This window comes from Ascaphus truei, chromosome 7 (genome assembly GCF_040206685.1).
Source record: "Ascaphus truei isolate aAscTru1 chromosome 7, aAscTru1.hap1, whole genome shotgun sequence".
In the NCBI taxonomy this organism is placed as follows: domain Eukaryota; kingdom Metazoa; phylum Chordata; class Amphibia; order Anura; family Ascaphidae; genus Ascaphus; species Ascaphus truei.
The window spans coordinates 26,150,460-26,173,807 of NC_134489.1; the positions used below are offsets into that span (position 1 = coordinate 26,150,460).

General features: G+C 44.3%; 3 non-coding genes and 2 pseudogenes across 3 annotated transcripts; all 5 read left to right on the forward strand.

Moving 5' to 3' along the window:
- The first annotated feature begins 3,303 nt into the window (after positions 1-3,303).
- LOC142500229 (U2 spliceosomal RNA) lies at positions 3,304-3,495 on the forward strand. Its single transcript, XR_012802861.1, has one exon. It is a non-coding gene; the product is annotated as a U2 spliceosomal RNA (small nuclear RNA).
- An 816-nt stretch (positions 3,496-4,311) lies between these two features.
- On the forward strand, positions 4,312-4,502 carry LOC142500620 (U2 spliceosomal RNA). Its single transcript, XR_012803157.1, has one exon. It is a non-coding gene; the product is annotated as a U2 spliceosomal RNA (small nuclear RNA).
- A 6,335-nt stretch (positions 4,503-10,837) lies between these two features.
- On the forward strand, positions 10,838-11,040 carry LOC142500800 (U2 spliceosomal RNA; annotated as a pseudogene).
- A 3,330-nt stretch (positions 11,041-14,370) lies between these two features.
- Positions 14,371-14,553, forward strand: LOC142500095 (U2 spliceosomal RNA). The gene has a single exon (XR_012802805.1). It is a non-coding gene; the product is annotated as a U2 spliceosomal RNA (small nuclear RNA).
- Positions 14,554-18,876: 4,323 nt separating this feature from the next.
- Positions 18,877-19,078, forward strand: LOC142500828 (U2 spliceosomal RNA; annotated as a pseudogene).
- The last annotated feature ends 4,270 nt before the right edge of the window (positions 19,079-23,348 follow it).

Sequence of the window (23,348 nt, forward strand, 5' to 3'; positions counted from 1 at the left end):
ATGCATATAGGAAATGGGGGAAAGATAAAAAAATGTTTACCTGGTTTAGTGAAAAAGGAGATGTCAAATCTAGGATTGACCTGTTGTTAATGTCCAAAGGAATGAATGTGTGTAATTGGGTGACAGTGAATGTTCCTTTCTCTGATCATGTCTGTGTGGTGTGTGAAGTGGGAGTGGATGGGTTAACGGAAATTGGGAAAGGGTATTGGAAATTGAATGTGAGTCTGTTAGAAGAGGTCAAATTTAAGAAACAGTATGAATGTTTGTATGAGAGATGTAAAGCTAGGATGAATGAATTTAGTGATATGATTGAATGGTGGGAATGGGTTAAAAGTGAGACAAAAAATTTCTTTATTAAAAAAGGGGGTGAGAAAGCTAGGGAAAAAAGGGAGGAGTATAAAATGGTTTTATTAAGAAGGCAATTTTTGCTTAGATTAAGGGAAATGGGGGAAGATGTTGATGAGGAGTTGGAAAAGGAAAAGAAACTGTTTAACAAAATGCTGGAGGATAAAGGGAAAAAGATTATTCATGCTGCAAAGGTGGAGGCAGTGGAGAAAGATGAAAAGTGCACGCCTTTCTTTTTTAAAAAAGCTTTCACAGCAAAATCTAGATTAGAGTCAGTGTTAAATAAAAAAGGGGAGGAAGTTAAAGGTAAGGGTCCTATGTTAAGGGAGATTGAAGGTTTTTATAAGAATTTATTTGAAGAAAAGGGTAGGGATTGCCACATTGAGAAAGATTGTATAGATAAGATTGAGTGCAGGCTAAACCAGGAAGAGCAGGATTTTTTGATAAGAGATTTGAATGCGGTGGAAGTAGATGAGGTGATTAAAGGAGGGAAGAAAGGGAAAACTCCAGGATGTGATGGCTTGTCTTATGAATTTTATCAGGAGATGTGGTATCTGATTGGGCCAGAAATATTTGAACTGTGTAAAGTGATTTTAAAAAAAGGGAAAACACCTTTATCTTTTAGGGAGGGGGTGATCACAATGATTTATAAAAAAGGGGATAAGAGGGACTTAAAGAATTGGAGGCCAATTACTTTATTGAATGTTGATTATAAAATTGTGGCAAAAATTATAATGTTAAGGTTAAAATTGGTTATAGGGAATTTAATAGAGGAAGATCAAGTCTGTGGGATTCCAGGGAGACAGATTACTGAAAATCTTTGCCTAATTAGAGATATTATTTGGGTGTGTAAAGAAAGGGGGCAGGGATTAGTGTTGGCAAATATTGATTTTGAAAAGGCGTTTGATAGGTTATCACATGATTTTTTGTTTAAAGTCTTATTAAAATTAGGTATACCGGAAGAGCTTGTTAAATGGATGAAATGTCTTTATGTGGGTATTTTTAGTAGAATTTTAATGAATGGTTTTTTATCAGACAAGGTGCAAGTTAATTCAGGGGTGCGCCAGGGGTGCCCACTGTCTCCGTTAGTTTTTGTTTGTGCCATGGAACCTTTGTTGCAAGGAATAAGGAATGATAAAGTTATTAGGGGTGTGGAGATCCCAGGGAGTGGAGGGAGAAATGTGAAAGTGCTTGGTTACATGGATGACCTGACTGTAATTTGCACAACACCTGCATCTTTAATCAGGGCAAGGTTTCATATTGAAACCTTTTGCCAAGCATCAGGTTTCAAGGTTAATTGGGGGAAAAGCAGCTGCAAGGCATTTGGGCAGTGGCAGGATCTTGATAGATGTGGGATTCCAGTGGAGGGTAATCAGTTAAAAATTTTAGGTGTGTGTTTTGAGGAAGATTTAAAAGGAGAGGCAAATTGGGAAAGTGTGGGGGAAAAAATCCAGAAAAAAATTAATTTTTGGATGCTAAGAAAGCTCTCTCTGGAAGGGAAGGTGTTAATTACCAAAGCAGTGTTAATTCCAATTGTGTTATATATAGGTTTGGTTTTTCCCCCATCTAGCAAGTGGCTTAGAAAACTGACAAGATTCCTTTTTATATTTTTTTGGGGTTCCAAAATGGAAAAATTAAATAGAAATAAGGTGTGTTTGGAGAAGGATAGGGGAGGGAAAGGTTTACCAAGATTAGATTTAGTTGTAGGAGCAAAATATGCGCAGTTTGTGTTGACTCTGATAAATAAGAAAGAGACCAAGGTGGCATGTTTAGCCAGGTATGCTGCAGGAAGCATGTTTAGAAAGTTGAAGTTATGCAGAACAGATTTAAGGAGACCCTTTTGTTTTACTGTGCCTGATTTTTACAAATGCATTGAGGATTTCATATGCAAATATGATTTATCACAGATAAAAATAGAATTGTGGGAAGATCATAGAAAGATTAAAAACTTAATTGTAGACAGGGATCTGCAGGCTAGCGTGGGAGGCCTGTTTGACAGACAGGCAAAAAGTGTTTGGAGGAATGTTTGTCACAAGGGGTTAACAAATGTCCATAAAGATATAGCGTGGATGGCGGTCCACAGATGTTTGCCTGTTAGAGAATTTCAAAAGAAAAGGGATTTGGTGAGAACGGAACAATGTCCAAGGTATGGGTGTGGGGGTGTTGAGAATGTGGTACATTTATTTTGGAATTGTGTTTTTGTAAGGAATGTGTGGAAAAGTTTGGGGAAATTAATTAGAGAGCTGACGGGGATTAGAGTGTTAGAATATGATATGATGATGTTTGGTTTGTCTGATGTGATGGGGGAAAAAGCAATTGTGTTATGGAAGTTGGTAAACTGTGTGAAAGAGGTGGTGTGGGAGGTTAGGAATATTTTAATCTTTAAAAAAATAAGTGTGGAGGTGAAGGTGTGTGTGAGAATGGTGTTGGGGAAAATGTACACATATTTTTTGTTGGACAAAAAAAGGCTGGGAGCAGTGGGAGGAGTGGAGCTATGGAAACCAAACATGTGGGGTAGAATGATTCTAAATGTTTAGTGGGAGGTGAGGTTGTTTAAGGGTTAAAAGGAGGTTATTTTTATGTGGTATGATATGGTTATTCTTATTGATAAAAATGGTATGCTCTTATAATAAGGAAGAGAAAGTATCTTCTGAGAAGATTGGTGTGTACAGTATGTAAATACCTGTTTGGGTCCTTATTGTGGAGCATTGGAGAGTAGAGGTGGGCCGATGCTCCACTCTACAGCTATGGCTGTGGAGTAACAGCATACAAGTTAGAATACAGGATGAACTTTTTGAAGTTAAATAAGTCTATGTAATTAATGTGAATAGTGTAAATAAGAAGTAAGATTTAGTGTGTTCTGTTGAAAATTTTGTGTTATGTGGGTTTTTGTAATGTTCGGGTGGTTTTTTGTTTTCCGAAAAGTAAACCATGTGAAACTAACAAACTGTAAATAAAATACTTTAAAAAGAAAAAAAAAAAAAAAAAAAAAAAAAATCTGTTCTTATCAGTTTAATATCTGATACGTCCCCTATCTGGGGACCATATATTAAATGGATTTTTAGAACAGGGAGATGGAAGAAGAGCTTGCTCTGTCCACTCCACGCATTGACCTGGTATTGCAGTACCTCCAGGACCGGTGCACTTCCCTTTGGGGATATTTGGCTTGTATCAAAAAATAGAAACAAATCACTGTCTGACAGAAAAAAAACAAACATGCATTTTTGGCTCTTTCTTTTGCAAAGAAAGAAGAAGATGAAATGACGACAAAATAAAGCCTCCTTCTTTTTGCTGTGTCTTGTTTGCTCTTTTGCGTGGCTTCTTACTTTCTTTTCTTTTCAGCTCCTCCTCGCATGGAGCAGGAGTGCCGCCTGTTGCCTAGCCTAATTCAGTCCGAACGAGCAGATGCCTAAGAAACTCCTGTTGAAGCTGTATCCAAATAGCCTGCATAGCAAACACTGCAGCAGCAAGCAGCAAGCAGCAAATGCCTTGACTTGCTGGCTTCTTGTCACAATGGCTGGCTGGCTGGCTGAAATGACCTGAACTGAAAAGCCCAGCCACTGGCTGCTTGCTTGCTGCCTGAGTTTCATGGCAGCCCAGACGAGTCGGCTAGCAGAGAAAAAGTGGGCGGTTCCTATGCAAATAAGCAGACGAAGCCTGGTGCCGGAAAAAGAACTGGAAGCATGTGCCTTTTTGGCTGTTTGCTGGCCATGCGGGCCCCCCAGCAGTGTGTGCGGCTGCTTTTCTTTACTCCATAGAAAGTCTTTGGCTTTTGCATCCGTCGTCGTCGTCGCCGCCGCTGCTGCATAGACTCCCCGGGGCTGTGTCGGGAGGAGCGGAGGGACTGGAGGCAGGCCTGCTGGGGGAGGAGGCGAGCGGGCAGCCAGCGGCTCCCTCTGCCCTTCTCCCTAAAGCGTAGCGCCCCCGGCCGTCGGGCGGCGCTCAGGCGGGGGCCCATTTCTGGTTATCGCTTCTCGGCCTTTTGGCTAAGATCAAGTGTAGTATCTGTTCTTATCAGTTTAATATCTGATACGTCCCCTATCTGGGGACCATATATTAAATGGATTTTTAGAACAGGGAGATGGAAGAAGAGCTTGCTCTGTCCACTCCACGCATTGACCTGGTATTGCAGTACCTCCAGGACCGGTGCACTTCCCTTTGGGGATATTTGGCTTGTATCAAAAAATAGAAACAAATCACTGTCTGACAGAAAAAAAACAAACATGCATTTTTGGCTCTTTCTTTTGCAAAGAAAGAAGAAGATGAAATGACGACAAAATAAAGCCTCCTTCTTTTTGCTGTGTCTTGTTTGCTCTTTTGCGTGGCTTCTTACTTTCTTTTCTTTTCAGCTCCTCCTCGCATGGAGCAGGAGTGCCGCCTGTTGCCTAGCCTAATTCAGTCCGAACGAGCAGATGCCTAAGAAACTCCTGTTGAAGCTGTATCCAAATAGCCTGCATAGCAAACACTGCAGCAGCAAGCAGCAAGCAGCAAATGCCTTGACTTGCTGGCTTCTTGTCACAATGGCTGGCTGGCTGGCTGAAATGACCTGAACTGAAAAGCCCAGCCACTGGCTGCTTGCTTGCTGCCTGAGTTTCATGGCAGCCCAGACGAGTCGGCTAGCAGAGAAAAAGTGGGCGGTTCCTATGCAAATAAGCAGACGAAGCCTGGTGCCGGAAAAAGAACTGGAAGCATGTGCCTTTTTGGCTGTTTGCTGGCCATGCGGGCCCCCCAGCAGTGTGTGCGGCTGCTTTTCTTTACTCCATAGAAAGTCTTTGGCTTTTGCATCCGTCGTCGTCGTCGCCGCCGCTGCTGCATAGACTCCCCGGGGCTGTGTCGGGAGGAGCGGAGGGACTGGAGGCAGGCCTGCTGGGGGAGGAGGCGAGCGGGCAGCCAGCGGCTCCCTCTGCCCTTCTCCCTAAAGCGTAGCGCCCCCGGCCGTCGGGCGGCGCTCAGGCGGGGGCCCATTTCTGGTTATCGCTTCTCGGCCTTTTGGCTGCGATCATTCGTAGTCAGAGGCAGCTGAGGAGAGTCCCAGCCTCTTGGCCTTGTGGCATCGGCCCTTTCGGGGGTCTTAAGCCACCTGCTGCTTTGGGGAGGTTGCGAGCTCTGAACAGCGATCATGACGGCACCTGGAGCGCGTCTGAGGAACTCGGTGAGGCTGCTTGTGGAAGAACCGGAGAGAGGAACGATACGCCTGACGCATATTGTCGAGAAGGTTCTGAAGGATGGATTCGGGCTGGAGTTGGAGAAAATTTTTTGCCTTCAAGATTTCCAGAACCAAGGTATTTACGACCTAACCTTCATGAATAACGCCGATTGCATGAACTTCTATGCGAAAAGCCAAGAGAGAATGCATTGGGAAATGTTGCATGGAATAAAAGTGATCCCGAGTTTTATGCTTGAAGAAAAGCCCGTAACAGTACATATGTACAACCCCTATGTCAGACAGGAGCAGATTGAACTTTTTCTTATGAAGTACTGCTCCTCAGTAAGGGGAGGGCAACAACTTACAAACTATTACCAGATATTCAATGGGAAAAGGAGATTCTGGGTAAGGTTCAGAGAAGACCCGGAAGGTGTGGGGGGAGTGATGCAGCCCCCGAGCAATTTCAGTATTGGAGGAAACAGGGGGTTCTTGATGTACCCTGGGCAACCACTGTACTGCAGACGGTGTTACAAGTATGGTCATACTATGGACAGTTGCCCCAAAACAGGACAATGCTGCAGGAATTGTGAAGAGGAAGGGCACACCGCCGGAGAGTGTGTAGTGCCAAAGCGATGTGACAAGTGTGGAGAAAGAGGTCACCTACAAAGAGCTTGCCCCCAAAAAATGAGCTACGCTCAAACCCTACGAGCAGAGGGAGGGGTGACTGAGGTGGAAAGACCCGAGACGGCCGAAGGGAAAACAGAGGTGCGAAAGCCCGAACCGGAGGAAAATCAACTGGTGGAGATAGAGGAAACACCCCCTAGGGGGAAGGCTACAGAGCAGTTTCAGGAAAAAGAAGAAATGCTGGGAGAGTTTTTTGGAAACATGGTGCAGGAGAGGGAGGGGGCTGTGGAAATTAAAACTTGGGGAGAGGAGGAATACACCTCTGAAGAGGTGGAAGAAATGGATTATCACCAGGTGGACTCCAAAAAACGCAATAAAAGGAAAATAGTCCATGCCGAGGTACATGGTGTGCAAACAAAATCCAGATTTGAACCCCTGCGGGAGATCGACGAAAGAGAGGATGTGATACTAAGCCCCAGTCAAGTTATAGAGGACGTATCGAGCCCTGAAGGAGTAAGCGACACAATGGCGGAGATTGGAGAGGACGTGTCTTCCCCGCCATCGGTTTTGAACTTTCTAGAGACGGGGAATGTTTCAAACCTGCAGGACGTGTCAGGTATGAGGAAGGATGGGAAGGGCTGACCAAAAAAAAAAAAAAAAAAAAAAAACTATGCCCCAGATGTGTGCTCTTTTTGCACTAGAAAGACTTGATGGAAAGAGAGGATAATGGGTTAAAAAAAAAAATACAAGGGAAAAAAAAAAATGTGTGAGTACCCATGAGAAGAACGAATTAATATGGACTAGGAAAAAAAAAAAAAATGAAAAAATTATGTTTTCTATTGCGTCTATTAATGTGCGTAGCATAGGGTCAGCGACGCGTAGAGCGGCAGTTTTAGATTATATAAGCACCCTTAAAGGAGATATCATATGCTTGCAAGAGTGCGGGCTGGAAGAACCTCCCAAAAACCAGGGGTGGAAAAAGGGTCTGGCAGTATGGTCAGGAAGCAGTAGTTGTAAAAACTCGGGTATAGGGGTGCTGATCAAAAACCCTAAGATAAATATAGTAAGAGTAATAGAGATCGAGCCGGGTCGGCTAATTTTAGTTTTTTTTGAAGCAGAGGGTTATCATTTTCGCTTATTCAATATTTATGCTTCCCCGCATAGAGGGGAGAGAAAGGATTTGTTGAAGAAACTTAGTTTGTATCTCCCTGGAACAGACCCGACGATAGTAGTGGGAGATTTTAATTGCATTATAGATAGCAAGGATAGAGAAGGAGCAGGGGAGAGTGGAGGCTTAGATAGTACGGGGAGACTATTGGGGAAAATAATAGAGGATTTTGGCCTAATAGACAATGGGAAGAGGTATATCAAAGGGGATGATAGATTTACTTGGTATAGCGACAAGGGCACAATTAGGTCTAGGATAGATTTTCTTTTGACAAAGGATGTGGAAATCACTACAGTAGAACATAAGAAAGTGGCCTTCTCAGACCACGTATGGATCAGGGGGGAGTTTGGTGTGAATGAGAAGGGAAGGGGTGGAAAGTTCATATGGAAGCTGAATGTGGAGTTGTTAGAAGATGAAAACGTGAGGAAAAGGTATGAATGGATGTATAGAAAACTGAAACAGAGAAAGAGTGAGTATGAGGATGTGGGGGAATGGTGGGAAATGGTCAAAAAAGAAACAAAGGTGTTTTTTATTAAAAGAGGATGTGAAAGGATGAGGAGGAAGAGAGAGGAGTATGAGATTTGGCACTATAGGCTTAATTATCTATATAAGATGAGGAACTTAGGGTATAAAGTGGGGGAGGAAATTGAAGAAGCAAGGAGGAAAATTAAAAGTATGCTGGAGGAAAGGGGAAAAAAAATAATATTCCAGTCAAAAGTAGAGCAAGTGGAAAAGGGGGAGAAATGCACAAGGTTCTTTTTCAAAAAGGTGTATTCGGCAAGGGAAAGAATGAAGAGTGTAAAAAATAGGAACGGAATGGAGGTGGAAGGGAAAGCAGAGATGTTGGAGGTGGTGGAAAGTTTTTATCAGGATCTGTATGAAGAGAAAAAAAGAGATGCAGGATTCGAGAAGGAAGTTTTAAATGCTCTAGAAAGAAGGTTAGATAGAGGAGACCAGGAATTTCTGAATAGAGAAATTAATATAAAAGAATTGGAAGAAGCAATGCAGGAAGGGGGAAAAAATAAAACCCCAGGGAGCGATGGGCTCCCATATGAATATTACAAGACCTTTTGGGAAATAATTAAAGAAGATTTTGGAGTGGTAAGTCAGACAGTCCTGGGACACCAGGAGTTACCTGATACAATGAGAGAAGGAATTGTGACGCTGATTTTCAAAAAAGGTGATAAAAAGGAGCTAAAAAATTGGCGTCCGATAACGCTATTGAATAGCGATTATAAGATCATAGCCAAAACCTTGGCTAACAGAATGAAGAAAATTATAGAACGAGTGATTGGGGAAGAGCAGGTGTGTGGAATCCCGGGAAGACAAATAGGGGAAAACCTAGTGTTGTTGAGAGATGTAATAGCAGACAGTGAAAGCAGAAAACAACCGCTAGTAATAACAACGTTAGATTTTGAAAAGGCATTCGATAGGGTGTCTCATGTGTTTCTTTTTAAGGTGCTAAGAAGAATGGGTATACCTGAACAGTTTTTAAAGTATATAAGTTTATTATACAAAAATGTAGTATGTAAAATACAAGTGAACGCGAACCTGACAAGGGAGATACGAGTAGGGTCAGGAGTTAGACAGGGCTGCCCTTTCTCGCCGTTGGCCTTTATATGCGCCTTGGAGCCCTTAATTCAATTAATTAAAAAAGATAAAGTTATAAAAGGGGCAGAAATTCCGGGGAGTAACGGAAAAGGGGTCAAAATACTGGCATATATGGACGATGTGACCCTGATATGTAGGTCTAGTGTAGCGTTAAAAAGAGCTCTGTTTAAAACTGAATTCTTCTGTCAAGCGTCGGCTTTTAAATTGAATAAAGATAAAAGCTTTGCAAAAACCTTTGGGAAAATGGAAGGTTTAAGGGAAGCCCAAATCCCAATGGAAGAAGGAGCACTCGAGGTTCTGGGATTAAAATTTAATAAGGGGTTAGATGGGGTAGAAAGTTGGACAGACTTAGAAATAAAGGTTAAAAATAAAATAAGTATATGGGCTTTAAGAGTACTAACCATGGAAGGCAGGTTGCTAATTATAAAAAATGTGTTATTGCCAAGTATACTCTATGTGGGACTGGTGTTTCCACCAAAAAATGTTTGGATTAAAAAACTAGCGCGGTTAATATGTACTTTCTTTTGGGGATCTCAGGCAGAGAAACTCACCAGAGAAAGAGTGTACAAAGACAGGACAAAGGGGGGTAAAGGACTCCCGGATGTGGAAGTGTACATTTTTATAAAGTACATCAGTTTTTACCTTAGCCGAGTGAACAAAGGTGAATATTTGTTTACAAGTTGTATAAATTATAATCTGAGTGGAATGTTGAGAAGAAGGTGGAATGTAAGGCCGGACTTAAGAAAACCGGTGTGTTTTCAGCCATCAGAGTTCTATACGATTATAGAGGATTATATAAAGAAATATAGGCTAAGTGATATTAGATTAGAAGAATGGAAAGAAAGTAAGAAAGTAGTGAAAATACTTAAAGATAGAGAAGTTATGGAAGTGATGGGTGGTGTGACTGATGAACAAATGAAGAGAGTGTGGAAAAATGTGAATGAAGAGAGTTTGACGAATAAACAGAAAGATATTGCATGGATGAGTGTTTGGAGAGTGTTGCCGGTACGAGAGTTCCAAAAAAGAAGAGACATGGCGGTAACAGACAGATGTCCGAGAGCAGATTGTGGAGACATTGAAAGTGTTGTACATATTTTTTGGAACTGTGCATATGCACGGAGGATATGGAAAAAAATGGGACCAATGTTCAAGGAGGTGGCTTATGTAAAAACGTTGGAATACAATAAAATGATGTATGGGCTAGGGGTAAGTGGGAGGGAGAGAGGGAGGTTGGTATGGAGAATGGTAAATTGTGTTAAAGAGGTACTCTGGAATGTGAGAAACATACTGATGATAAAAAAAGAAGAAGTTAAGATAGAAGAATGTGTAAAGTTAATTTTGTGTAAAATGTTTACATATTATCTGGTGGATAAAAAAGAAAGTGAAGAGATGGCACGAGTATGGAAACTAGAGAAATGGAATGAGTTGATTAGATGAAAGTAGGGACTAGTTTTTTTTCCTGTGATAAAAGAGAGCGCTGGTATAAAGATGTTTTTTTGTGTGCATATAAATGGGTTTTTATAAAAAAAAAAAAAAAAAAAAAAAAAAAAAAAAAAAAATAAAAAGGGTGGGTGCAACCATCTTGAAATAGAAGAGTAAATAAGGTATGCTTTTACGGTAAGGAGAAGATTAGATAAGAAGTATGGATAAGATATAGTACGAATGGCACAAAAGTGGCCGGTTCCTTTGGGTCCTTAACGTGGAACATCGGGGAGTAGAGGAGGGCCGGTGTTCCACTCTGCAGCGGAGACTGCAGGGTAAAAGCATATTGACTGAATGGTCCTTAAGGGAAAGTTTAAAGAGTGGTTAAGAATAGTGGGATAAGTAAGCTAAGAAAAGGTTCTTAAAGCCAAATAGAGAATATTTAAGTGTTGTTTTCTGTTTAATGTTCTTTTTGACTGTATTCATGTGCTAACCTTTGTGTTTTCTTTGAGAATTTCTGTATCAATTTTCCTTCTGTCGAAAAATAAAATTACTATGGAAAACAAAAAAATCTGTTCTTATCAGTTTAATATCTGATACGTCCCCTATCTGGGGACCATATATTAAATGGATTTTTAGAACAGGGAGATGGAAGAAGAGCTTGCTCTGTCCACTCCACGCATTGACCTGGTATTGCAGTACCTCCAGGACCGGTGCACTTCCCTTTGGGGATATTTGGCTTGTATCAAAAAATAGAAACAAATCACTGTCTGACAGAAAAAAAACAAACATGCATTTTTGGCTCTTTCTTTTGCAAAGAAAGAAGAAGATGAAATGACGACAAAATAAAGCCTCCTTCTTTTTGCTGTGTCTTGTTTGCTCTTTTGCGTGGCTTCTTACTTTCTTTTCTTTTCAGCTCCTCCTCGCATGGAGCAGGAGTGCCGCCTGTTGCCTAGCCTAATTCAGTCCGAACGAGCAGATGCCTAAGAAACTCCTGTTGAAGCTGTATCCAAATAGCCTGCATAGCAAACACTGCAGCAGCAAGCAGCAAGCAGCAAATGCCTTGACTTGCTGGCTTCTTGTCACAATGGCTGGCTGGCTGGCTGAAATGACCTGAACTGAAAAGCCCAGCCACTGGCTGCTTGCTTGCTGCCTGAGTTTCATGGCAGCCCAGACGAGTCGGCTAGCAGAGAAAAAGTGGGCGGTTCCTATGCAAATAAGCAGACGAAGCCTGGTGCCGGAAAAAGAACTGGAAGCATGTGCCTTTTTGGCTGTTTGCTGGCCATGCGGGCCCCCCAGCAGTGTGTGCGGCTGCTTTTCTTTACTCCATAGAAAGTCTTTGGCTTTTGCATCCGTCGTCGTCGTCGCCGCCGCTGCTGCATAGACTCCCCGGGGCTGTGTCGGGAGGAGCGGAGGGACTGGAGGCAGGCCTGCTGGGGGAGGAGGCGAGCGGGCAGCCAGCGGCTCCCTCTGCCCTTCTCCCTAAAGCGTAGCGCCCCCGGCCGTCGGGCGGCGCTCAGGCGGGGGCCCATTTCTGGTTATCGCTTCTCGGCCTTTTGGCTAAGATCCAGTGTAGTGTCTGACTTGTTGGACACTATAACAGAAGCGTCGGCTGTGAAAACGGCTGCTGGGATGAATTTCTGAGCAGATTTTGACAAAAAAGCTGTAATATTCAGCAGTACTTTAGTTCTGCTCATTTGCATGAGGACGTAGTACCGGTTTCAACCAATAGAGGTCACACTAAGTGTAGTGTGATACCACGGTTAACCAATAGATGGCGCAGTAACTGGAGAGTGTGATATCACTGTCAACCAATAGATGGCGCAGTAACTTGAGAGTGTGATATCACTGTCAACCAATAGAGGTCTCACTACGTGTAGTGAGATATCCAATGTGTCTTTGTGGGTCTGAACCCAACCAATAGAATCGCCAGAAAATGGCAGAAGGTGATCGCCTGAGGAATACCATTCGTTTGCAAGTTGAAGAGGGACGCAGAGAAGAAATTGGATTGCAGTATGTTGTACAAGAAATTTTAATGAAGATGATGGAAATGGACTTTGTGAAAACTTTGTTTTGCCTGCAAGACTTCCCAAGGATTGGAGTTTTTGATCTGACATTTACCAAGCAAGAGGATTGCCTGAACTACTATGAAAGATTTAAAGCAAAGTTGGATGATACCCTGATGAGAGGAATTCAAGTGATCCCCAGCTTTTCAATGGAAGAAAAACCACTGACGATCCATATGTATAACCCATATGCACGCACAGAGGATCTGCAATTATTTTTGTTGAGGTATTGCAGTGTGGCAAAAGGAGGCCAACAATTGACAAATCAATATGGCGTATACAACGGCAAAAGGCGCTTCTGGGTACGTTTCAGAGAAGATGCATCTGCTGTGGGAGGAGTGATGAGCCCGCCGGCGAATTTTACTATTGGAGGAAATAGGGGGTTCCTGTACTACCCTGGACAACCTACCTTTTGCAGAAATTGCCTACAATATGGACACGTCAGAGAGACATGTGACAAATCTGGACTGAATTGCAGGAACTGTGGGAAAAATGGACATTCGGCCTATAATTGTGAGTTACCCCGCCTTTGTGATTTGTGTGGGTCACCAGGACATTTGTCTCGGATGTGCACGAATAGAACGTATGCTCAAGCGGCAGGTGGCCGCTGGAGAGAGGGGCCACCAACACCAAAGGAGAGGACCGTGGTGCCGGAGACACAGGAGGAAAAAGAGTCGACAATACAGAGGGAGGACAGTGCGTTTACAAGAACAGAGGAGCCAAACAGGAGCACAGGCGCGCATAGTGTCACAGAGGTTGAGGAGACAAGCCAATCGGAGGAGGATGTTTCTGCGACGATTACGGAGATATACGAGGAAGGGATGAAGGAACAAAAGGAAGAGGAGGATCGTTTCCTAAACAGCTTGGCGCAGAACCCCAACAAAAGGAAAGAGAAGGACGTTAAGGCTGTGGAGGACTCAGAAGGGTTACAAGAAAGGGGAACACCCAAACATAAAGACATTGAACTGGAATCCAAACAAACTAAGCAAACAGATTGGGTAGTAGTAGGGGGAGGTAAACACCTAGTGCAAGGGGAGTTAGAAGACATGGATACAACAGAGAAAAGGAATGCAGTAAAGCGTAGGATGCAGCAAGAGGTAGAAGAGGGAAAATCAGGTAAGAAAGCACAGTCTTGGGTAGGGAAGTCAAATTTTTCGGTACTAGTACAGGAAGGAGAAACAGAGAGCGAGGGGGAAGAGCAGGACGATACTGAAGAAGAGGAGGATAGCCAGGAAGACGAAAAAAAGAGGGAGGGGAGCAGAGAAACAAAACTGATCAAAAGATGGGGAGATAAATATAGAAAAGCGAGAGATAAATTTTACAATGCAAGGAAAGCTTTGTTGGAAGCGAACACAGAACAAAGGAAGAAAAAGCTAGAGCATGTAGTACATGGAGTGGGAAAAGAGATAGAAGAGATGGAAAGAGTGTTGGAGAAAGAAACCAAAAATGAGGGGGTAAAGAAGAAAGAGGGAGGTAAGGAGGAAGTTAGCTTAGTCATAGAGAAATCGCTAGTACCCATTTTTCCTTTTAAAGTGGGTCTAACATTAGAGGGGAAAATAAAAGAGCTTAGAGAAAAGGTGGGAGACAAGGACATGGAGATTTGGAGCGTTAGTTTAGCAGGTCAAACGGAAGAGACAAGGGCGATAAAGCATATAGATACCTTGATTCTGTATAAGGAAACTCAGCCGCTCACGTATGCGGAACATAAAAGTAACATGTATGAGAAATATTGTAGTGGTACAAAACAAATTGGTTATCGTGCCGTGAAATAATGCGCCTTTCTAGACACGCTATGAAGAAGGTATACCCTGTAAAAGGAAAATGTCTTAAAGAAGAAAAATTGTTTTATGTACCAAGTCATGTTTGTAAATTTGGAAGTGTTATATGCAAAATTTGTATTGAAATGTTTTGGGGTTTTTGTAATGTCGGGGGTTTTTTATTTTTCGAAAAGTGACAAGATGTGGAAATTACGTGTCAAGAATAAATAAAGTATTTTTCAAAAAAAAAAAAAAAAAAAATCTGTTCTTATCAGTTTAATATCTGATACGTCCCCTATCTGGGGACCATATATTAAATGGATTTTTAGAACAGGGAGATGGAAGAAGAGCTTGCTCTGTCCACTCCACGCATTGACCTGGTATTGCAGTACCTCCAGGACCGGTGCACTTCCCTTTGGGGATATTTGGCTTGTATCAAAAAATAGAAACAAATCACTGTCTGACAGAAAAAAAACAAACATGCATTTTTGGCTCTTTCTTTTGCAAAGAAAGAAGAAGATGAAATGACGACAAAATAAAGCCTCCTTCTTTTTGCTGTGTCTTGTTTGCTCTTTTGCGTGGCTTCTTACTTTCTTTTCTTTTCAGCTCCTCCTCGCATGGAGCAGGAGTGCCGCCTGTTGCCTAGCCTAATTCAGTCCGAACGAGCAGATGCCTAAGAAACTCCTGTTGAAGCTGTATCCAAATAGCCTGCATAGCAAACACTGCAGCAGCAAGCAGCAAGCAGCAAATGCCTTGACTTGCTGGCTTCTTGTCACAATGGCTGGCTGGCTGGCTGAAATGACCTGAACTGAAAAGCCCAGCCACTGGCTGCTTGCTTGCTGCCTGAGTTTCATGGCAGCCCAGACGAGTCGGCTAGCAGAGAAAAAGTGGGCGGTTCCTATGCAAATAAGCAGACGAAGCCTGGTGCCGGAAAAAGAACTGGAAGCATGTGCCTTTTTGGCTGTTTGCTGGCCATGCGGGCCCCCCAGCAGTGTGTGCGGCTGCTTTTCTTTACTCCATAGAAAGTCTTTGGCTTTTGCATCCGTCGTCGTCGTCGCCGCCGCTGCTGCATAGACTCCCCGGGGCTGTGTCGGGAGGAGCGGAGGGACTGGAGGCAGGCCTGCTGGGGGAGGAGGCGAGCGGGCAGCCAGCGGCTCCCTCTGCCCTTCTCCCTAAAGCGTAGCGCCCCCGGCCGTCGGGCGGCGCTCAGGCGGGGGCCCATTTCTGGTTATCGCTTCTCGGCCTTTTGGCTAAGACCAAGTGTCTGGCTGAGAGGTGATTGCGGAGACTGTGACCCCTTGGCCCTGGATCATCGCCCCTTCGGGGGCTTAAGATCCTTGCTGCTTTTGGGGGGGCACGCCATCTCTGGCAGCGGGGAGTGATCCGGAGCGGACAGACGAGAGAGTGAAGGGCCGGCACCTTTGCCTTGGGGCATCGCCTTAAGTGGCTTAAGCCTCTTGCTGCAATTAGGGTGCCGCACCTAAACTTGTGGCGACAGCGATGGCGATGGGACCAAGCGGAAAGAATGGCATCCGGTTCCTGGTTGCAGAGGAGGAGAGGAGTCGCGTGGATTTAATGTGGATCGTGGAGGAAGTGATGATGGCATTGTTGGAGTTGGAGCAGACGCAAGTCTTTTGTCTACAGGACTTCCAACGTCAGGGGATATTTGACCTGACTTTCGTGAGAGTGGCTGACTGCTGGAGCGCTTTTGAGCGATGCAAAGAAAAGAGCGAAGATCCGAGGCTGAAGGGGATCACAGTGGTACCAAGCTTCGGCTTAGAGGAGAAGCCCTTGGTGATCCATCTGTATAACCCGTATACAGACAAGGGAGATATTGATAGCTTCCTGAGCAGATACTGCACAATGTTGAAAGGAGGAATGGAGTTATCAAATGCCTACGGGATGTTCAACGGGAAACGTCGATACTGGGTTCGGTTCAAAGTAGACCCATCACGTGCAGGGGGAGTGATGCACCCCCCTGCAAGTTTTAGTATTGGAAGCAACAGAGGCTTTTTGACTTATCCCGGCCAACCGGCGTATTGCAGGAACTGCTATCAGTACGGACACACAAAAGAGAACTGTGGGAGGGAAGGGGTGGTGTGCCGCAATTGTGGGGAAGAGGGGCACGCAGCGTTCAACTGCAGGGTCCCAAAAAGATGTGACCTTTGTGGGGTAAGAGGACACCTGGCAAGGAACTGTAGGGCGAGGAAATCCTATGCGGGGGCAACAAAGCCCAGTACAACAGAAGAATCGGCAGGAAGATTTTATGCCCAGACAGCAAGGGAAAGTGAGGTAGAAAGCACCTCGGACTTGGAGGGACTCATCTTGGGGGATGGACAAAGGAGGGAGGGGGAGATGGATCTACAGGAGAAAGGAAGTGGTGAAGTGGCAGAAACCCCTGAGTTACTGCAAGGTGATACCTCGGCTGTGAACGGACGTATCCTTGGGGATAAGAAAAAGGGGGAGGGGGAGATGGATATACAGGAGGGAGGAAGTGCAAAAGAGGCGGAAACCCCAGTGGTTCTACAAGGAGAGAAAGGGGAAGTTTTGAGCACTCAGAGTGGGAATTGGGCGGAAAGAGTGGAGGGACAGGAAGAGGAGGAAGCTTTAAAGGGAAAAATGGATGAGTTTGAGAAGAAAGTAGGGGACGTTAAGTTATGGGTGGTGATATTGAAAACAAAGGATATGAGTAAAAAAGAGTTAATGGGAGAATTAGATGAGATCATGAAGAGAAGAGCGGGAATGTCTGTGAAAGAATTTTTGAAGCTGAGAGAGGATCAGGTGAAGCGGTGGAAGGAGGAGAAATTTAGATTGGAGGGGGAAGCAATGCTGGAGGAAGAAGCTAGGAAGAAGGAAGAGGGGGAGAGCGAAACTAATCCAATACAGATGGTGCAGGGGGAGGGAGGGAAAGAAGAGAGGATATGGGAAAGGGAAGGAGAGGAGGGGCTAAAAGGAAAATTGGAAGATTTTCAAAAAAAAGTAGGTGATGGGGAGTTTTGGGTTAGAGTGATGCGGAAAGCAAAAGAAGGGATAAGTAATAAAGTGATAGGGGAACAGCTTGACAAAATTATGGACATAAGGAAGGGAATGACAAAGGAGGAATATGAGGTAGTGAAAACAGAATGGACAGCGGAAGAAGAAGAATGGGATAGAAAATTTAGGGGGGAGGAAGAGTTCAGAAGCGATTTGGGGTTTAAAAAAGTGGGGGGGGTTTTTTGGGAGCAACTTGCCTCAGAGGAAAAATTAGTGTGTTTGGAGGTGGAGGAAGGAAAGAGTCAGAGGGCGCAGGAAGAGTCAATAGAGCTGTTGGTACTGCCTTCCGAACAGGAAGAAAGCATTTTTGGCAGTGGGGTATATATGACTGATTCCGAGGGAGAAAATTCCGAGATGGAGTGCACATCAACTGGGAAAAAAGTTTTAAAAAGGAAAGAACAGACAAGTAGTTTTGTGGAGAAGGAGGAGGCAGGGCCAAGTGGGGTGAGCCAAAAGAAAAAAAAAAGGAAAGGAGGAAAGCAGTGGCAAAAAGTGAGTGCAGAAGAAAGAGAAGAGATAATAAAGTCAAGAGAGAGTGGCAAAAAGTGGACATACGCGGAGTGTGTCACGAGATGGGGGGAGAAGTATGAAGAAAGCATGAATAAATGGGTGGCAGCCATGAGTGATTTAAAGAAAAACAATACAGAGGAAATGATAGGTAAACTTAAACATGTAGAGCATCATGTAAACAAAAATTTAGAAGAGTATGAAAGGATTATTGAAGAAGAGCAAAGAGAGGTAAGCGAGGTCACATTAGAAGGAAAGAAATCCCAGGAGGTACTTAGAATAGAAGGTGAGGAAAGCGTGTGTGAAGTAGAACAGGGGAAGAGAAGTGAGGTCATAATTGCAAGGAAGGGGAGAGTTGAAGAGGAATTTGTAGGTTATCCTGGTGCGAAAGCAAAAAGAGATGAGGATTGGGGGGTTAGAACATCTTTAGAAAGTCAAGAGAAAAGACAGGAGATAGCAAAGGAAACTGAAGGAAAAATTAATCTAAAGAGGTTAGAACAAGAGGAAATAGTAGGAGTATGTAGGCAGATAGTTGGGGAAAAAGAGAAAGTGAGGGTTAGTGGAGTGAGTGGGGAAAAAGTAGCAGAAATGTTAAGAATAGATGGGAGTAGTGGGAGTGATTGGGGAGGGATCTCCTCATCTGAAAGTGAAAGAAGTGGAAAGCAAAATAAAGAGAAAAAGGGGGGGGAGGCAACAAGGATGCTAGAACGGAAAGTGGGAGGGACAAGTAGGAGTGAAAGTGAAGGAGGAGCAGCCTCAATGGCAGAGAGGTCAGAAAGTGAAGAAAGTGGGGTGCAAGAAAAGGATAAGGGTCACCCAAGTAAAAAAGAAGAAAAGGACTCTGTGTATAAAATAAGCTGGGAAATGGAAAAAAAAAAGGAATATTTAGACAAGAAAATAAAGGAGGTTGAGGAGAAAATAGGAGAGGCAAAAGTATGGTATAAGATGATACAGCAGGCAAACCCTCATGGGGGGACAGACCAAAGAGTATATGACATAGAGAAGATGCTATCTAATAAGGAAAAGATGTCGCCAAAGGAGTTTGAGACAGAAAAGGAAAGATATAGGAAGTTGTTAGAGAGACAAATAGCAAGTAATGAGAGAAGTAAAAGGCGGGTGTAAGGGAAATTATGCAATGTATATCTGATTGGTGGAAAAGTTAAAGTGAAAATGTTGATTTGTGAATGTACAAAATTTATTGGTTTTGTAAATATATGAATGTAAATAAACATTTAAAACAAAAAAATCTGTTCTTATCAGTTTAATATCTGATACGTCCCCTATCTGGGGACCATATATTAAATGGATTTTTAGAACAGGGAGATGGAAGAAGAGCTTGCTCTGTCCACTCCACGCATTGACCTGGTATTGCAGTACCTCCAGGACCGGTGCACTTCCCTTTGGGGATATTTGGCTTGTATCAAAAAATAGAAACAAATCACTGTCTGACAGAAAAAAAACAAACATGCATTTTTGGCTCTTTCTTTTGCAAAGAAAGAAGAAGATGAAATGACGACAAAATAAAGCCTCCTTCTTTTTGCTGTGTCTTGTTTGCTCTTTTGCGTGGCTTCTTACTTTCTTTTCTTTTCAGCTCCTCCTCGCATGGAGCAGGAGTGCCGCCTGTTGCCTAGCCTAATTCAGTCCGAACGAGCAGATGCCTAAGAAACTCCTGTTGAAGCTGTATCCAAATAGCCTGCATAGCAAACACTGCAGCAGCAAGCAGCAAGCAGCAAATGCCTTGACTTGCTGGCTTCTTGTCACAATGGCTGGCTGGCTGGCTGAAATGACCTGAACTGAAAAGCCCAGCCACTGGCTGCTTGCTTGCTGCCTGAGTTTCATGGCAGCCCAGACGAGTCGGCTAGCAGAGAAAAAGTGGGCGGTTCCTATGCAAATAAGCAGACGAAGCCTGGTGCCGGAAAAAGAACTGGAAGCATGTGCCTTTTTGGCTGTTTGCTGGCCATGCGGGCCCCCCAGCAGTGTGTGCGGCTGCTTTTCTTTACTCCATAGAAAGTCTTTGGCTTTTGCATCCGTCGTCGTCGTCGCCGCCGCTGCTGCATAGACTCCCCGGGGCTGTGTCGGGAGGAGCGGAGGGACTGGAGGCAGGCCTGCTGGGGGAGGAGGCGAGCGGGCAGCCAGCGGCTCCCTCTGCCCTTCTCCCTAAAGCGTAGCGCCCCCGGCCGTCGGGCGGCGCTCAGGCGGGGGCCCATTTCTGGTTATCGCTTCTCGGCCTTTTGGCTAAGACCAAGTGTCTGGCTGAGAGGTGATTGCGGAGACTGTGACCCCTTGGCCCTGGATCATCGCCCCTTCGGGGGCTTAAGATCCTTGCTGCTTTTGGGGGGGCACGCCATCTCTGGCAGCGGGGAGTGATCCGGAGCGGACAGACGAGAGAGTGAAGGGCCGGCACCTTTGCCTTGGGGCATCGCCTTAAGTGGCTTAAGCCTCTTGCTGCAATTAGGGTGCCGCACCTAAACTTGTGGCGACAGCGATGGCGATGGGACCAAGCGGAAAGAATGGCATCCGGTTCCTGGTTGCAGAGGAGGAGAGGAGTCGCGTGGATTTAATGTGGATCGTGGAGGAAGTGATGATGGCATTGTTGGAGTTGGAGCAGACGCAAGTCTTTTGTCTACAGGACTTCCAACGTCAGGGGATATTTGACCTGACTTTCGTGAGAGTGGCTGACTGCTGGAGCGCTTTTGAGCGATGCAAAGAAAAGAGCGAAGATCCGAGGCTGAAGGGGATCACAGTGGTACCAAGCTTCGGCTTAGAGGAGAAGCCCTTGGTGATCCATCTGTATAACCCGTATACAGACAAGGGAGATATTGATAGCTTCCTGAGCAGATACTGCACAATGTTGAAAGGAGGAATGGAGTTATCAAATGCCTACGGGATGTTCAACGGGAAACGTCGATACTGGGTTCGGTTCAAAGTAGACCCATCACGTGCAGGGGGAGTGATGCACCCCCCTGCAAGTTTTAGTATTGGAAGCAACAGAGGCTTTTTGACTTATCCCGGCCAACCGGCGTATTGCAGGAACTGCTATCAGTACGGACACACAAAAGAGAACTGTGGGAGGGAAGGGGTGGTGTGCCGCAATTGTGGGGAAGAGGGGCACGCAGCTTTCAACTGCAGGGTCCCAAAAAGATGTGACCTTTGTGGGGTAAGAGGACACCTGGCAAGGAACTGTAGGGCGAGGAAATCCTATGCGGGGGCAACAAAGCCCAGTACAACAGAAGAATCGGCAGGAAGATTTTATGCCCAGACAGCAAGGGAAAGTGAGGTAGAAAGCACCTCGGACTTGGAGGGACTCATCTTGGGGGATGGACAAAGGAGGGAGGGGGAGATGGATCTACAGGAGAAAGGAAGTGGTGAAGTGGCAGAAACCCCCGAGTTACTGCAAGGTGATACCTCGGCTGTGAACGGACGTATCCTTGGGGATAAGAAAAAGGGGGAGGGGGAGATGGATATACAGGAGGGAGGAAGTGCAGAAGAGGCGGAAACCCCAGTGGTTCTACAAGGAGAGAAAGGGGAAGTTTGGAGCACTCAGAGTGGGAATTGGGCGGAAGGAGTGGAGGGACAGGAAGAGGAGGAAGCTTTAAAGGGAAAAATGGATGAGTTTGAGAAGAAAGTAGGGGACGTTAAGTTATGGGTGATGATATTGAAAACAAAGGATATGAGTAAAAAAGAGTTAATGGGAGAATTAGATGAGATCATGAAGAGAAGAGCGGGAATGTCTGTGAAAGAATTTTTGAAGCTGAGAGAGGATCAGGTGAAGCGGTGGAAGGAGGAGAAATTTAGATTGGAGGGGGAAGCAATGCTGGAGGAAGAAGCTAGGAAGAAGGAAGAGGGGGAGAGCGAAACTAATCCAATACAGATGGTGCAGGGGGAGGGAGGGAAAGAAGAGATGATATGGGAAAGGGAAGGAGAGGAGGAGCTAAAAGGAAAATTGGAAGACTTTCAAAAAAAAGTAGGTGATGGGGAGTTTTGGGTTAGAGTGATGCGGAAAGCAAAAGAAGGGATAAGTAATAAAGTGATAGGGGAACAGCTTGACAAAATTATGGACATAAGGAAGGGAATGACAAAGGAGGAATATGAGGTAGTGAAAACAGAATGGATAGCGGAAGAAGAAGAATGGGATAGAAAATTTAGGGGGGAGGGAGAGTTCAGAAGCGATTTGGGGTTTAAAAAAGTGGGGGGGGTTTTTTGGGAGCAACTTGCCTCAGAGGAAAAATTAGGGTGTTTGGAGGTGGAGGAAGGAAAGAGTCAGAGGACGCAGGAAGAGTCAATAGAGCTGTTGGTACTGCCTTCCGAACAGGAAGAAAGCATTTTTGGTAGTGGGGTATATATGACTGATTCCGAGGGAGAAAATTCCGAGATGGAGTGCACATCAACTGGGAAAAAAGTTTTAAAAAGGAAAGAACAGACAAGTAGTTTTGTGGAGAAGGAGGAGGCAGGGCCAAGTGGGGTGAGCCAAAAGAAAAAAAAAAGGAAAGGAGAAAAGCAGTGGCAAAAAGTGAGAGCAGAAGAAAGAGAAGAGATAATAAAGGCAAGAGAGAGTGGCAAAACGTGGACATGCGCGGAGTGTGTCAAGAGATGGGGAGAAAAGTATGAAAGAAGCATGGAGAAATGGGTGGCAGCCATGAGTGATTTAAAGAAAAACAATACAGAGGAAATGATAGATAAACTTAAACATGTAGAGCATCATGTAAACAAAAATTTAGAAGAGTATGAAAGGATTATTGAAGAAGAGCAAAGAGAGGTAAGCGAGGTCACATTAGAAGGAAAGAAATCCCAGGAGGTACTTAGAATAGAAGGTGAGGAAAGTGTGTGTGAAGTAGAACAGGGGAAGAGAAGTGAGGTCATAATAGCAAGGAAGGAGAGAGTTGAAGAGGAATTTGTAGGTTATCCTGGTGCGAAAGCAAAAAGAGATGAGGAGTGGGGGGTTAGAACATCTTTAGAAAGTCAAGAGAAGAGACAGGAGATAGCAATAGAAACTGAAGGAAAAATTAATCTAAAGAGGTTAGAACAAGAGGAAATAGTAGGAGTATGTAGGCAGATAGTTGGGGCAAAAGAGAAAGTGAGGGTTAGTGGAGTGAGTGGGGAAAAAGTAGCAGAAATGTTAAGAATAGATGGGAGGAGTGGGAGTGATTGGGGGGGGATCTCCTCATCTGAAAGTGAAAGAAGTGGAAAGCAAAATAAAGAGAAAGAAGGGGGGGAGACAATAAGGATGCTAGAACGGAAAGTGGGAGGGACAAGTAGGAGTGAAAGTGAAGGAGGAGCAGCCTCAATGGAAGAGAGGTCAGAAAGTGAAGGAAGTGGGGTACAAGAAAAGGGTAAAGGTCGCCCAAGTAAAAAAGAAGAAAAGGACGCTGTGTTTAAAACAAGCTGGGATATGGGAAAAAAAACGGAATATTTAAACAAGAAAATAAAGGAGGTTGAGGAGAAAATAGGAGAGGCAAAAGTATGGTATAAGATGATACAGCAGGCAAACCCTCATGGGGGGACAGACCAAAGAGTATATGACATAGAGAAGATGCTATCTAATAAGGAAAAAATGACGCCAAAGGAGTTTGAGACAGAAAAGGAAAGATATAGGAAGTTGTTAGAGAGACAAATAGCAAGTAATGAGAGAAGTAATAGGCGGGTGTAAGGGAAAGTATGCAATGTATTTT